The sequence below is a fragment of the Oryctolagus cuniculus genome, chromosome 1 (assembly GCF_051225735.1).
Source record: "Oryctolagus cuniculus isolate XC-2025 breed Fujian yellow rabbit chromosome 1, ASM5122573v1, whole genome shotgun sequence".
NCBI classification, from domain to species: Eukaryota; Metazoa; Chordata; class Mammalia; order Lagomorpha; family Leporidae; genus Oryctolagus; species Oryctolagus cuniculus.
Window position 1 is genome coordinate 95,246,173 of NC_142867.1, and position 16,947 is coordinate 95,263,119.

General features: G+C 37.7%; 1 protein-coding gene and 1 pseudogene across 6 annotated transcripts in view; both read left to right on the plus strand.

Moving 5' to 3' along the window:
- The window catches only part of DYNC2H1 (dynein cytoplasmic 2 heavy chain 1), a 365,259-nt gene that overhangs the window by 254,755 nt on the left and 93,557 nt on the right, over positions 1-16,947 (plus strand). The gene's annotated exons all lie outside the window — the stretch shown is intronic.
- On the plus strand, positions 12,424-14,080 carry LOC138847637 (deoxynucleotidyltransferase terminal-interacting protein 2 pseudogene; annotated as a pseudogene).

The following is a 16,947-nucleotide window of genomic DNA, read 5'->3' on the forward strand; positions in this document are numbered from 1 at the left end:
CCAAGAAGTCTTTGCCTGTGCCTGTATTTTGAAGGGTTTTTCCGATATTTTCTAATAATGTGATGGTGTCGGGTTGTAGGCTTAGATATTTAATCCATGTTTGTTGCCATTGATTTCTCAATGTTGCAGTGGATTCGTTTCTGAGAGGAGCAGTGTGGCGGGGCAAGAGGCGCAGAGTCACCACACAGACCCCGGGAGTCGGGTGAAAGCAGGCTTGAGGCGAGCAGCCCGCAGACACTTTTATTTCAGTTGGTACAACATCTTATATAGCCAAGACCAGCCAATCTGGTCAAGGGGCGGTCTATGCCCCAACCAATCACAGCCTGTTGCCAGGCAGTTTCAAAGCCATCCAATCACAGCCTGTTGCTAGGCAGTTTCAAAGCCATCCAATCACAGCCTGTTGCCAGGCAGTTTCAAAGTCATACAATCACAGCCTGTTGCCAGGCAGTTTCCAAAGCCATCCAATCACAGCCTGTTGCCAGGCAGGCTCCGTTGCCAGGTGGGTTTCAAAGCCATTCCTGAGTAACTGACGCTCGCTTGCCAGTGGCCACCCTGGCATGGCCTTCTCATTCCACCACACATGTTGAGTGGATTCTTGTGTAAGGTGTAAGGTAGGGGTCTTGCTTCATGCTTCTGCATGTGGAAATCCAGTTTTCCCAGCACTGTTTGTTGAATATACTGTCCTTGCTCCAGGAATTGGTTTTAGATCCTTGATCAAATATAAGTTGGCTGTAGATGATTGGATTCACTTCTGGTGTTTCTGTTCTGTTCCATTGGTCGATCCATCTGTTTCTGTACCATTACTATGCTGTTTTGATTATAACTGCCCTGTAGTATGTCTTGAAATCTGGCGTTATGATGCCTCTGGCTATATTGTTGTTGTACAAGATTGCTTTAGCTATTGGAGGTCTCCTGTGTCTCCATATGAATTTCAGCAAACTTTTTTCCAGATCTGAGAAGAATGTCTTTGGTGTTTTGATTGGTGTCACATTGAATCTGTAATTTGCTTTTGGGAGAATAGACATTTTGATGATCTTGATTGTTCCAATCCATGAGCATGGAAGATTTTTTTTTTACATCCTCTTCTATTTTTCTTTAAGATTTTGTAATTCTCAACATAGAGATCTTTGACATCCCTGGTTAAGTTTATTCCAAGGTATTTGATTGTTTTTGTAGCTATTATGAAGGGCATTGATCTTAGCAGTTCTTTCTCAGCCATGGCATTGCCTGTGTATACAAAGGCTGTTGATTTTTGTGCATTGATTTTATATCCTGCTACTTTGCCAAGCTCTTCTATGAGTTCCAATAGTCTCTTAGTAGAGTTCTTTGGATCCTCTAAGTAAAGAATCATATCGTCTGCAAAGAGGGACAGTTTGACTTCTTCCTTCCCAATTTGTATCCCTTTAACTTCTTTTTCTTGCCTAATGGCTCTGGCTAAAACTTCCAGTACTATATTGAATAGCAATGGTTAGAGTGGGCATCCCTGTCTGGTACCAGATCTCATTGGAAATGAGATCCAACTTTTCCCCATTCAATATGATGCTGGCTGTAGGTTTGTCATGAATTGCCTTGATTGTATTGAGGAATGTTCCTTCTATACCCAATTTGCATAGCATTTTCATCATGAAAGGCTGTTATATATTATCAAATGCTTTCTCTGCATCTATTGAGATAATCATATGGCTTTTCTTCTGCAGTCTGTTCATGTGGTGTATCAAATTGATTGATTTGCAAATGTTGAACCATCCCTGCATACCAGGGATAAATCCCACTTGGTCTGGGTGGATGATCTTTCTGAGATGTTGTTGCATTCTATTGGCGAGAATTTTATTGAGGATTTTTGCATCTATGTTCATCAGGGATATTGGTCTGTAATTCTCTTTCTCTGCTGTATCTTTTTCAAGTTTTGGGATTAAGGTGATGCTGGCTTCATAGAAAGAATTTGGGAGGACTCCCTCTTTTTCGATTGTTCTGAATAGTTTGAGAAGAATTGGAATTCTTCTTTAAATGTCTCGTAGAATTCAGCAGGGAATCCATCCGGTCCTCAGATTTTCATTGTTGGGAGGGCTTTTATTACTGATTCAATTTCTGACTTGGTTATGGGTCTGTTTAGGTTTTCTATGTCTTTATGATTCAATTTAGGTGGGTTGTATGTGTCCAGGAATCTGTCCCTTTCTGATAGATTTTCCTATTTGCTGGCATACAACTCTTCGTAGTAATTCCTGATGACTCTCTATTTCTGTGGTGTCGGTTATCTTCCCTTTTCATCTCTGATTTTATTGATTTGGGTCTTGTCTTTTTTAGTTAGTTGGGCCAGTGGCATGTCAATTTTATTTTTTCAAAAAAACCAGCTAGTAGTTTGGCTGATCTTTTCTAATTTTTTTTTTTTTGGATTCAATTGTGTTGATTTCTTTAATTCTCATTATTTCTCTTCTCCTACTAGATTTGCTTCTGGTTTGCTGTAGTTCTTCTATATCCTTGAAAGGCATTGATAACTCATTTATTTGGTGCCTTTCCAATTTCTTGATATAGGCACCTGTTGCTATAAACTTTCCTCTCAACACTGTTTTTGCTGTATCCCATAAGTTTTGATATGTTGTTGTTATCTTCATTTACTTCCAGAAAGTTTTTGATTTCTCTCTTGATTTATTCTATGACCCACTCTTCAGTCAAGAGCGTGTTATTTAGTTTCCATATGTTTGTATATGCTCTAGGGATTCCCGGGTTGCTAATTTCCCGCTTCATTCCATTGTGGTCTGAGAAGCTGCATGGTATGATTTTAATTCTTTTGAATTTGATGAGACTTGCTTTAAGGCCTAGTATGTGGTCCATCCTAGAGAAGGTTCCATGTACTGCTGAGAAGAATGTAAATTCTTCAAGTATAGGATGAAAAGTTCTGTAGATACCTGTTAGATCCATTTGGTCTATAGTGTCGATTAAATATACTATTTCCTTGTAGATTCTGTCTGGTTGATCTGTCCATTGCTGAAAGTGGAGTAATGAAGTCCCCCAATACTATTGTATTGTAGTCTAAGTCTCCCTTTAAGTCCCTTAACATATCTTTTAAGTAAACTGGTGCCCTGTAATTAGGTGCATATACATTAATAATTGTTATGTCTTCCTGTTGAATTGATCCCTTAATCATTATATAGTGCCCCTCTTTATCTCTTTAAACAGTTTTTGTGTTAAATTTTTTTTTGTCTGATATTAAGATGGCTACACCAGCTCTTTTTTGGTTTCTGTTGGCATGGAATACCTTTTTCCAACCTTTCACTTTCAGTCTTCATACACTTTTGTTGGAAAGATGTGTTTTTTTGTAAGCAGCAAATAAATGGGTTTTGTTCCTGAATCCATTCAGCCAGTCTGTGTCTTTTAACTGGGATAGCAGTTTTTCTCTCTTAGCACCTGGCCTATATCTTGCCATTCTCTCCTAGCCTGTAGGGTTTCTGATGAGATGTCTGCTGTGAGTCTAATTGGAGATCCTCTGAGAGTAACCTGGCATTTCTATATTGCACATTTTAGAATCTCCTTTATGTTTCACTGTGGTGAGTGTGATTACAATGTGTCATAGCAACGATCTCTTCTGGTCATGATAATTGGGAATTCTATGTGCTTCCTGTACTTGGATGTCTCTCCAAACCGGGGAAGTTTTCTGGTAGTATCTCACTAAACAGGCCTTCCAATCCTTTCTCTCTCTCCATGCCTTCAGGAACTCCTAGAACCCGAAAGTCAGATTTTTTAATAGTATCCTGTAGATTCCCAACAATATTTTTTAGATTTCTACTTTCTTCTTCTTGTCTTTGGTTTGACTGTATACTTTCCTGTTCTCTGTCTTCAAAGTCTGATATTCTCTCTTCTGCCTCACTGATTTTGTTTGTAAGGCTCTCAACTGTGTTTATTCTATTAAATTCTTCATTTCATTCTGCATTCTCTTCAGTATATCAATTTCATGTTGTATTAAATTCCTCATTTCATTTTGATTCCTCCTTAAGATTTTATTTTCACAAGAGAAATTTTCTTTCGTGTCCTGCATGGATTTCAGTAGTTTATGCATTCATTTTTGATTACTTCTAAATATTCTTATCATAAATTTTTTGAGTTCCATTTCTTGCATTTCTTCTATCTCAACGTCTTCATAGTCTTGTATTGAAATGTCATGTTCTTTTATGAGTGTCATGTTGTCTTCCTTGTTCTTGGTTCCTCCATTGTTGCATTTGTTATTCAGCATTGTGGAGATACTCAATGGTTTCATTTTTTTCCACTGTGGCGGCTTTTCTCAGTATACTGTGACTCAGATAAGTGGACATTCTGCTTTCAGTGAATCTCTAGAGGCTTGTGGTGGGTATGTCCAGAAAGCTTTGTTCAGTTCAGGGTTAATGGTGTGCCTAATATGACACACTCAGCTTAGGTGTGGTAAATCTTCTCTTTTTAATCAGAAGAGGAGTAATTGTTCTCAGCTGAGCTCTTCTCCTTGATGGTGAATAGTGCCTGAGCGCTAGCCCCAGTGGGTATAATATTCATCTGCTCTGTTCCAAGCACCACACAAAGGATCTGTGCAGTCCTCAGTGTAAGCTCAGATTCCCCTGCAATGTCTCTCACTGGGTAGCCAGGGCCGCCCAAGCTTGTGACATCTCCCACCGAGACTCAAGTCTCAACCCCATTGAGTTCTCCCCATACCCTCGGGTTTTTTGTTTTTTTTGTTTTTGTTTTTTTGGTTTTTTTTTTCCTCCACATTCTCAGTTCATAAGCTCCACACATTCACTAGGTCTTAGTCTCCTGTCATTACTCCCCATCAGAGTCAGGTTTTTCTGTTCAGCTTATTGACATGCGCAGCCCCAAGCTGGCGCAGCTGTTACGTGTGTCCAAAATGGTGCCTCCTCTGTTGTCTTGCACACCTTTGTAAGGTGAGTGGAGAAAGAGAATTGTGTCTGTACCATCCCCTTTATTTTTTTCCTTGCCTGTAGTTGCTGGTGTACTTTCCCCCACGGGGCTTCAAGCCTCATTCCCTCTAGGCTCTTTCTGCTGCTTTTCCAGCAGTGTCTGGGGCTACTGTGGTTTTGTCCCACCTCACTTCCAGCACTGGTGCGGAAGCTCTCTTCAGAGTCCCGAGCCATGGGCGCCCGTGCCCTCCACATAGGTCCACCAAGTCCCTCTAATTACAGAAGAGTTTCCTCTGCAGTTTTTTCCCTAACTCTTCCTGAGACTACACTATCTCCTCTTTTATTAAACTATGTTTTCCTGGACTATCAGTAAGCTCCCTCCCTATTCTGCCATCTTGGAACCTGTTGCTAGCGTAATTTTAACAATGTTACATTGAATAACTCTCATGAACCCAGCAGATGTAGTTACTCATATTTAGCAGCTGTGGACTCAAATGGGTTTTTGTTGGTTATTAGAGAAGTTATAGTTTCTGGTACATTTGTTTTTAAAATCAGGAAACTCTTTAAGTTTTTCCTCTCAGCCTTCTATTTGAATATGTTAACTCACATTTTAAGAGCATATTTATTAGCTTCAATTTTCCCAGTATCATCATCAGCAAAGCAAATTAATGTTTATGTACTGTAATATACAGTGACTTCTACTTGTAGGGAAATCTGAATACTGTTTATAAAGTTTGAATGCATTTTATATTGTGAGTTCCAAGACCATCAAGTACTCTGATGGACATTATCAGCTTATTTTTATAATTTGTGATTTTATCGTAATTCCTTTTGAAAGTATAAATGGAAATAAGTGATTTACTACTGTTATAAATGTGATTTTCTTTTACTTGTGTTAGCATTTAATAAGAAACTTAGGAGTATATATGTCTGTGAAAATGACAACTAATGGAGAGGAGTTACATACTTCCCATTAGAATCATATTTCATAATAATGAAAGAGTTGTTGAAAGAACTCTTTCAGGTTAGTTATTTGAAAGGCAGATTTAGAGGGAGAGAAATAGAAAGATCTTCAATCCACTGATTCATACCCCAAATGGCCGTAATAACCAGGGCGAGGCCGAAGTCAGGAGCTTCATCCTGACATCCCATGTTTGACAGGGGCCCAACTGCTTGGGCCATCTTCTGCTGCTTTTCTAAGCACATTATCAGGGAACTTGATTGGAAGTATAGTAGCTGGGACTTGAACCAGTGCTCATATGGGATACTGGCATCATAGGCAGTAACTTAACACTGTGCCACAATGCTGTCCTAAAAGATAGCTCTTTATTGAATAATTCTACATAACAAAATTGGAAAGAATAATAGAATTTGAAAAGTCAATATTTACAAGCCCTAATAAAATGATTTATTCAAGCAATTATTATCAAAGTTTGGGCCTACTAAATGAAAAGATGGTGGATGGGCACCGGCCCCAGCTTGAGGAATGGAAAAGTAGTGGAATCAGAAAGGCACTTTTCATGATTGTCTTGGAAGACAGTGTGAAAGTAATCCACATGATAAAATGGAAATCAGTGTTTTAATGTTCCTTAAGCTTACTTCTTAGATTTCCTGGTAATTCTGTGAATTACCTAAAATTTTAATTTTTTCCCTTCTTGCATTCTTGTTGAAGCTAATTGGCATTCATTAAAGGCACATATTTAAGCTGTAGAATTTGATAAGCTGTGACTCTGTGTGTGTGTATACAAGTCCATCACCACATCAAGATCTTAATATTCTCATCACCCCCAAAACTTCTTGGCACTTTGTAATCCCTTCCTCTTCTCTCTTCATCCTTCCCCTAGGGTAATTACTGATTTCCTTTTTATTGATGTAGATTACTTTACATTTTCTAGAATTTTATTAAAAAGGGTAATGATATATCTCTTCTCTGTGGCTTCTTACTCAGTGTAATTATTATAGGATTCATCTTTGTTGCTTTGTGAATAGTTTCTTTTCATTGCTAAGTAATATTTCATTGGGTGTTCCACAATTTGTTCATTCACTCACTGAAGGATATTAAGATAATTTTTTGCTTGTGGCTCCTATAATTAAGCTTCTATGAATGTTTGAATATCTTGTGTCTTAGTATGGACATATGCTTTTACTTCCCTTGAGTAGATACCTGGTTTTGGGGGGCTGGTTCATCTGACAGGCCTATGTTTAATTTTTATTTAGCTACCATGATGTTTTCAATTGTAACATATGGACTATTTAAAATTAGTAAATAAAGTATTAGGAAAAATGAGGTCTTATATGTCTATATTTAGCTGTATGCATATATAACATAATGTACCTTATTTACATATTCTGTTATGCTTTCATAAATATCAAAAGTATAATTTTACGCTAAAGCAAGTAGAACTATTAGTGCAATAAAACATCACAATTACATCTCAAAACAAATGTAATATTTCATATAATTTAGTGATTAATACTAGGTTTTAGTTATTTAGTATTAACCAAGCTTCTAAATAAAATAATATATCTGATTCATAAAGGAGTATTCAGTCTATTACAACAAAGAACACATCTCAGCATTTGAAAACTGGTGTAGTTGGTTGTCTTAATATGAATTTGAACATCTTTTAAATGTTCCTTCTTAATTTGCCTTTATTAAAATTTCACAAGCTAGCAGATCTTCTGATTTATTTTTTGGCTTTTAATATTATATTGCCTGGAGAAAATGACGATGTGAGTCCCTAACATGGTAGAGTGCCTTTACATTTTACTTTTGATCTTGAGTGAAATCTCATCTCACAAACGACCAGCATAAGTTGCTGTTGTAAGGCTGCCATGAATATTTTTTATTGAAAGATGAGAGAGAGAGAGCAAGTTTTCCCCATCTTTACCGTGCATATTTTAGCATTAGAAAAATCTAGAGATAGAATTCTGTGTCTTAATTTAATGTTAGTATGCCATTTATCTACGAATATATAGGGATATTTAATAAAGTTAGTTATATACTGATGTGTTGGTGACACAATTAAATATATTTTACATAGTCAAGCACCTATTGGGGGCATGAACACTTTATGGGTGCTGAAAATATTGACTGAGTAAATATCAGGTGCTCCAAAATAATTGCCAAAACAAATACTACTTAATATATTTCTGTTCATTTCAAATACACAAATACTAAATATACTACATATGATATATGTAAATTATTATAAATATTTTATCAGAATGGTAATGTTATCTGAGAAAAGTGATGACTTGCCTCATCTACTGTAGAACTCTTACATTTAATTACCTTGTGTTCTTGGGAGAGTTGTGTTTTGTTTGTGAAGTTGAATAAATGTAGTAATAATTAGCATCTTTCTCTTTAAAGCCAAAACAAGATAATGTTTTTAATATTTCATTGTTTTAAAACATTTGTTTCCAATGTATTTGAAAGTGAGGGAGAGAGATGCAGAGTGATTTTTCATCCACTAATTTACTCCTCAAAGGCCCACAGCAACCAGGGATGGAACAGGGCAAAGCCAGGATCCCAGAACTCAGTCCTTGTTTCTCACATGGGTGGCAGGTACCCAACTACTTGAGCCATCTTCTGCTGCTTCCCAGTGTTATTGGTTAGCATATTTTAGAATTAATATTTTGGGTTCTTGTCTCAAACTTAGAGAAGCATTCTAAGCACAGACACAAATGAGACAGGCAACATGGTAAGTTTCAGGGTTCATCTGGGGGAAGTGAGAGCGATACACAGGAATGTGAGGGCTTTATTTAAGGGAGAGGGGGTCAGAGATTATACTGGGAGTTCCACACCAGACTCTCAAAGGGCAGACCAAGGGCCATGTGTGGGAGTCTACAGGCCAGATGCACACAGGGCATCCAGGTGGGCAGGAGCCGCTGCAAGAATGCGCAGCGTAGGGGAGAACAGGGTGGGACCAGGGCACTCTAAGCCTCTTATTCAACTCCAAAAGGAGAGTAGTTATGTAGTCTGATTAGCAGATGGGTGTATAGAGGTGAGATCAGGTAGGGGCAGGTAGAAACGTCTCCAGCTCATGATTCTAATCAATCTAATACTATCTCTGGTCGGCTCCCCATATCACCACTGTATACATTAGAAAGTTGGATCAAAAGTCTAGTAGCTGAGACTGGAATCACACTCAAGTATAGGATGGGGATGTCCCAAACAATGACTTAACAGCTTTACCAAACTCCTGCCCCCCCTATTTTATTATTCATAATCACATTTGCTTTGTATTGTAGACACCACTTATTAGTTTATATAAAAACTTTAAAAAGTTAATCAGAAATGGAATTAAAATTTTAAACATTGAATTGATGCATAGTTGTTTCATAATGTGACTTTTGAAGACCCCCCCCTATAGTCTACTTGGGCTATTATTAACAAAATACCACAGATTAAGTGACTTAAATGACAGAAATTTGCTTTCTTACAGCTCTGGATACTCTACATCTGAAATTGAGGTATGACGTGTCAGGTTCTGTTGTTGCCTTTCCAGTTGCTGTTTGGAGGATGGAAGCTTGAGATCTGGGAACAGCATGGTCTCTTTTTACTTTGTGACCCCTCCTGTTGGGGTCCTCAAATGACCTTCGTTCATTACATACAATGAGAGAAAGCAGTCTTTCTTTTGAGAAAGTCAAAACTGGGCAGTGGAAATGTAATCCAGTTCTCCCACATGAGTGACTAGGACACAATTATTTGAGTTATCCTGCTGCCTGTAGAGTCGACACTGGCAGGAAGCTGAGGTGAGGAGCCAGAACTTGGAATCAAATGCAAGCATGCCAATTTGGGATGTTGGTATTTCAATTGCTAGGCTAAATGCCTGCTCCTTATTCTATTTTTAATTGGACATAATGGGGCTGGTACTTTGGCGTAGCAGGTAAAGCCACTGCCTGCAGTGCCGGTATCCCATATGGGCGCTGTTTTGAATCCCAGCTTCTCCACTTCCCATCAGCTCCCTGGTATGGCCTGGGAGGGCAGTGGAGGATAGCCCAAGTGCTTGGGCCCCTGCACCTGTGTGGCAGACCCAGAGGAAGCTCTTCTGGCTTTGGATAGGCACAGCTCTGGCCATTGCAGCCATCTGGGGAGTGATCCAGGGGATGGAAGACCTCTCTCACTGTCTGCCTCTTCCTTCTGTAACTCTGCCCTTGAAATAAATAAATCTTGACTATAGCTTTGTCTAAATAAGATCGGAGTTGGAGAACTCGAGGCTTCCATCGCCTTGGCAGCTCATGACAAGAGCCTCAGGTGATTACTGACGTCATAAATAAGAGTGTCAATTGTTAAATCCACAATGGGAGTCACTGTGCACTTATTCCCCCTGTAGGATCTCTGTCCTTAATGTGTTGTACTATGTGAGTTAACGGTATAACTAGTACTCAAACAATATTTTACACTTTGTGTTTCTGTGTGGGTGAAAACTGTTAATCTTTACTTAGTGTATACTAAATTGATCTTCTGTATATAAAGATAATTGAAAATGAATCTTGATGTGAATGGAATGGGAGAGGGAGCAGGAGATGGGAGGGTTGCGGGTGGGAGGGAAGTTATGGGGGGGAAATCTGTTATAATCCAAAAGTTGAACTTTGGAAATTTATATTTATTAAATAAGTTAAAAAATGGCACATAATAATTTAATAAACTTAGAGCTGAGGTATTTATATATATACACACATATACATTATGTAATGGTTAAAGCAGGATAATTAAACACAACTCACCTCTTATTTATCATTTGTCATTAAATATTTAAAATGTCTCTTCTAATGACTTTGAAGTATGTATTATTAACTGTAGTTAACAGTTCTGTGCAGAACACCAGAACTTATTCCTTCTATCTGCCTGTGACAGTCTGCTCATTGATTAGCCTTTCTCCATTCTTTCTCCCTCCTCTTGCCAGCCTCTACTAGCCACACACTATACATATGACTGTCAACTTTTATGAGATCAACACTTTTAGATTTCACGTTATGTATGAGGTCACATAGTATTTGTATTTTCATACCTGCTTATTTCACTTAACATAATGCCCTCTAGGTTCATCTGTATTGTTGAAAATGACAGGATTTATTCCTTAGGTATGACTGCATGGTATCCATGCATTATCTTTTCATCTGATGTTGGACATTTAGGTTATTTCCATATCTTTCTTGTTGTGAATAGGGCTGTGGTAGACACAAGAGTACAGCTATGTTTTGAAACATGCTGATTTTTCTAAATATATACTTGGGACTGTGATTCTTGAGTCAAATGGTAGTTCAGTTGTTAACTTTTTCTACTAGCTTCCATACTGCTTTCTCTAGTGGCTGTATTACTTTAAATTCCCACCAATACTTTATGAGAGTTTCCTTTTCTCTGCATGCTTGCCAGGACTTACCTTTTGTCTTTTTTATAATAGCCATACCAACTGAAGTCAGACAATGGTTTTGATTTGCATTTCCCTGATGATTAGTGATAAGCATTATTTTCACATACTTGTCATGTGTGTGTCTTTTTTTTAAAAAAAAAAATCTGTTTGAGATTTTTGGCTTGCTTTTAAATTGGAGTCTTTCCTTTTTTTTGATACTTCAGAAAGTTTGTGGAACTGGAGTTAAAAGTTTATTGTGATGTAAAAATTATCAAAGCCATGCATTAAGCAGGTTGTGAACCAAGCCTTGTCAGCTGAAGTTCCCAGCAGAGCTCTGCTGCTGGAGGGAATCGAGAAGATCCAGAAAGCAAGCAGGACTCTGTATCTGATGACTGGAAACTCAATCCCTAGAAATCCTAAATCCAGAAAGAGGAAGAATGGACCTGCAAGCACACTAGCAGATAACTGAACCATCTGATGGAGAGACCTCTGAGGCAGAGTCAAATTATTCTGTGTCTGAGATCCAGGAGCCAGCACCCTGATTCTAGTCCCAGTAGGGTCGCCGGATTCTGTCCCGGTTGCCCCTCTTCCAGTCCAGCTCTCTGCTGTGGCCCGGGGCGGGGGAAGGCAGTGGACGATGGCCCAAGTGTTTGGGCCCTGCACCCGCGTGGGAGACCAGGAGAAGTAGCTGGCTTCTGGCTTCAGATCAGTGCGGTGCACTGGCCATTGGGGGGTGAACCAACGGAAAAAAAAAGACCTTTCTCTCTGTCTCTCTCTCTCACTGTCCACTCTGCCTGTCAGAAAAATAAATAAATAAAAATAGGAGGAGGCAAATCTTAATTGCACCGACCCCAGTGTCTAGTGTTAAGAAAAGGCTGAAAGTAAGCCCAATAAATGAATCTCATTACTGAAGAAGGTGTCTCTGAAGCAGAATCTCATGTTTCAGGTGTTTCTAGAATTGTGCCTTCCACAGAGCTAACTACAGGAACCCAAAGATGTCCGGATAAATCTAACAGATCCAAGCCAAGCATCACATACTGAAGCTGTACCTTGATACTGAGTGATCAGGCTCAAACATTCATTTTCTGGAATTGCACCTAGGAGAAGAACCAGGAGTAAGCCAAGGAATTTACAAATTGAAATGAAAGAAAATTGTACCAAGAAATGAAAAGCAAATCCTTGACATGCCTGTGATTTGCACACCAGAGTTCTCTTTACAAGCAAACTCTTTCTCAAATAAGCCAAATTTCTGTAGCAATGAAATTTATAATGACTTTGGTGATTCCTTGCATGTAAATTTAGAAAAAAGACTCACAATGCAGAAGCACCAATATTTTAATGAAAGAACAGGTCAATGTTGCATCTCCTAAAGAAATAAAAGAATTATAATAGTTTAGATGAAGATAGCAATGAAATAATAAACGAGGGAAAAGAAATTTGTGAGAACACCTCTCAGTTAAGTCTTTCTAAACTTCAGGACAGTAGCCCTTAGAAATTAGCTTCTCATAACAAAACTCCTTCAGAACCCTCAAATCTGAATTGTGAGGCTATAATGAAATTATTAGCCCAAACATTTGCAGTTGTGGAAGTGAACAGATGGAATGAAGGAATGAAGAGAAAGACAACCATAAAAACAAGTGACTTAACAAAGTTTGATAATGGTGATGACAGTGATAATGAGTCCACAGTTATAAGTGTCAGTGAAGATAAAAACCATGATGAAAGGAGTGTAAATGTTGAGTGTGATACCACTCTAAAGTCTGTACTCAAGAAATCTCAGGATATTTATGATCCTGTTTTATCAGTTCTCAGCAGTGGTGAAAGCCAACAGTCTGAAAACTTTGAAGATGAAAAGGATACCTTGTGTTTTGTTAAATAGTGACCAGAAAGTCATTAAGTGGCAAGTCATGAAATAAGTCAGATGGCAATGAATTGTTTGTGATTGATGCAACTCCTGGATTGAGTGCTGATAAAAATGTTTACTTGGAAGAGGGAGACAAGGTAAAAGAGATTGCCAGAAAAGAGGAGGTAGAGGAGGTGGAGTAGGAGGAGGAGGAGAAGTGCAGAAGGGGAGGGAAAGGAGGGAGAAGGGAGAGGAGGAGGAAAGTGAAGAAGAACCCTCATACCTTGATAAAAATAAAGATACAAAGTTTAGTGATGAAGAAGACTTGCTAAATAACACAAAGTCTAAACTTCTGAAGTTGACAAGTAGCAGCATAGACCCTGGTCTGAGTATCAAGTAGCTGGGTGGCTTGTATATTAATTTGAATACAAACAAATTACAGTTTAACAAGAGAACCCTAACCCAGATCAAGGAGATAAAGAAAAATGAGGTTCTGCAGAAAGCCATCATTACATCAGATTTTGAAAAAAATTACTGTGTCCCACCATATAGTGAATCAGAGCATAAGCTTCAGATAATATGCAGGAAAGAATGACAAAAAACTGTGGGTGATGGCTGGTTTTGTATTAAAGCTCCAGAATTGACAGGTGAGCTCAAAAATGATCTCAAAGCACTGAAGATGAGAGCAAGCATGGACCAAAAAGGTTTTATAAGAAAATGGTAGAGATGGCTTTCCCGAATATTTCCAGGTTGGAACCATTGTTGGCAATCCAACTGACTTCTAACATTCACAAATTTCTAAGAAGCAAAGGAAAAGAACTATTATGGACGAACTGCTGGCTAACTCTGAGTTCAGAAGATATAACCAAAGGAAGTAATCAGAGATCATGGCTGAAAAGGCAGGAAAAAAGTTTTTAAAAGAAATTTTGCAATTAAGATTCACTAAGGAAGCCACTACATTTATATCTCCTCTTCATTCATTTATTAAATGTTTGTAAACCAAAACATTGCTTTGTCATATATTTTCCATGAATTTTTGAAGAATCCTCTATGCATACATATTAATTTTTCATCATTATGAGAGACTAAATGAGAAAAGCTACTTACAAAGAAAAGAAGGTTTGGAGGCTCACAATCTAGGACTGGCTGGCCCCACTGGTTCAGCCATATGGCAGGGGTGAAATGCATCAGGAAAAAGGATCACATGGTAAGCCAGGAAGCAGGAAGAGGCAGAGCTTACTTTGCTCTTTTAGGCAACATTTTTTTCCAGCATTACCTTCTAAGGGCACATGCCAGTTACCTAAGAAACACTCTACCTCCTAAACATCGTAATTAGATCACATCTCCGCCTTGCTAGAATCATTGACTCAGGACTTTGCGGTTTAAAGTCAATGAGTTTGGGAGACAAATCTTGTTCAGACTATAGCATCATAGATACTAATATTATTTTGCACTAAAATAAACATTTTTAAATTACATTTCCCACAGAGTCTTTGAAGTATTTGTATATATTCTAGTTGTTAATTCTTTTTCAGGTGTATAATTTGCAAATATATTTCCCATTCTGTTAGCTGTCTCTGTTTTCTGTTGATTGTTTCTTCTGCTGTTAGGTTTTGTGTGATCAAATTTGTTTTTGCTTTTGTTTCCCAAACCAACATCCTAAAGAATTTTGCCTATGCTCTAAGTGGTTTTATAATTTCAAGTCTTTAAGTCTTTAATTCATTTTGATTTGATTTTATATATATATATATATGATGAAAGGGGTCTATTTTATTCTTTTGCATGTTATGCAATTTTCCCAGGACCATTTATTAAAGATATTATCTGTTCCTCTACTGAGTATAATGCAATTAACATCTTTGTCAAAGACCTTGGATGTAAATATATAGTTATTTTTGTGCTCTCTATTCTGTTCCTTTATTCACTGAATCTACATTTATGCCAGTACCATACTCTTTTGATTAGCTTTGTTGTATTCACTGAAGTCCAGTAGTGTGGTACCTCCAGCTTTTTTCTTTATGCTCTAGATGTCTTTAGTTGTTAGAGATCTTATGTAGTTCCATAGGAATTTCAGATTGTTCTTTTCTGTTTCTATGAAGAATTTCATTGGTGTTATCATAGAGATTGTATTGAATCTCCAGATCACTTAGGGTAATGTTGACATTTTGACAATATTAATTCTTCCAATCCATGCACGTCAGATATCTTTTCATTTTTATTCAATTTCTTTTAATGTTTTTTTGCTACAATTTCCTCTTATTTTTTCATTTTCAATTATCTGTATATACTAAGTAAAGATTTCAACAGTTTGCACCCACACAGAAACAAAGTATAAAGTACTGTTTGAGTACTAGTTTTACCGTTAATTCACATAGTACAACGCATTAAGGACAGAGATCCTACATGGGGAGCAAGTGTACAGTGACTCCTGTTGTTGATTTAACAATTGACACTCTTATTTATGACATCAATAATCACCTGAGTTTCTTGTCATGAGCTGCCAAGGGTATGGAAGGAAGCCTTTTGAGTTCACCAGCTCTGATCATATTTAGACAAGGTCATAGTCAAAATGGAAGTTTTCTCCTCCCTTCAGAGAAAAGTACCTCCTTCTTTGATGGCCTGTTCTTTCCACTGGGAGCTCACTCACAGAGATCCTTCATGTAGGTAGTTTTTTTATTTTTTGCCACAGTGTCTTGGCTTTCCACTCCTGAGAAACTCTCATGGTCTTTTTAGCTGGATCCAAATGCCTTAAGGGCTGATTCTGAGGCCAGAGAGATGTTTAGGGCATCTGCCATTCTATGAGTCTGCTGTGTATCCCATGTTGGATCCCATGCTTCCCATGTGTTGTGCACATTAGCAGGAAAAAAGATGCAGGAGTCCAGACAGTACTCAAAGCCAGGAATTCTGATACGGGATGGAGGCATTTCAACCAGAGACCTAACCACTAGGCCAAACCCCTGCCCCAGTGTGGTTGGTTGGCTGATTGGTTAGTTTGTATAGCTACTGATTGCTGTAAACTTCCCTCTTAATGCTGCTTTTGCTGTAATTCATATGTTTGGGTTTGTTGTGTTTCTGTTTTTATTTGTTTAAAGACATGTTTTGCTTCCCTTTTGGATTTTTTTCCTTGAATCATTGGTCACTGAGAAGTAAGTTAAATGTCCATATAATTATATAGTTTCTAAAGTTTCTTATTATTGATTACTTTTCTTACAGTATATTTAGAAAATATACTAAATGTGTTTCAATTTTTAAACTTTGAGAGTTCTTTTATGGCATTATTATATTGTCCTGAAAAATATCTTCTAAGCTATTGAGAAAAATGTTTTACTGTAAAAATGTTTTACAGCTGTTGAATGTTTTGTAGATATCTATTGGGTACACTTGGTCTGCAGTGTAGTTTAACTCTACTGTCTCTGCTGATTTTCTGTTTGAGTGTGTTTATGTATTTATATATGTATATGTATTTATATATTATATATGCATAGTATACAGACACATACACACACTTCCATTGGTGAAAATGATTTTAATATCCCCTACAGTTATTGTATTCTCACTTTGAATCTATCAGTATTGGCTGGTTGTGCTCCCAGGGTGTTCATTAGTAGGCAGATGGAATCAGGAGCAGAACCCAAAGTCAAACTCAGGTACTCTAGTGTTGGAAGGAGGTTTCCTAACTGAGGTCTTGAGCAGTGGACCAAATGCCCATCCAAATGTTTAACATTTCTTATAGTGCAGGTCTGGTGGTAATAAATATTTTCAGTTTTTGTTTGTGAATGTCTTTATTTTTCTTTCATAGCTACAGGATGGCTTTGCTGGATACAGCGTTCTTGGTTGGAATATTTTTTCCTTTAATATTGTGAAA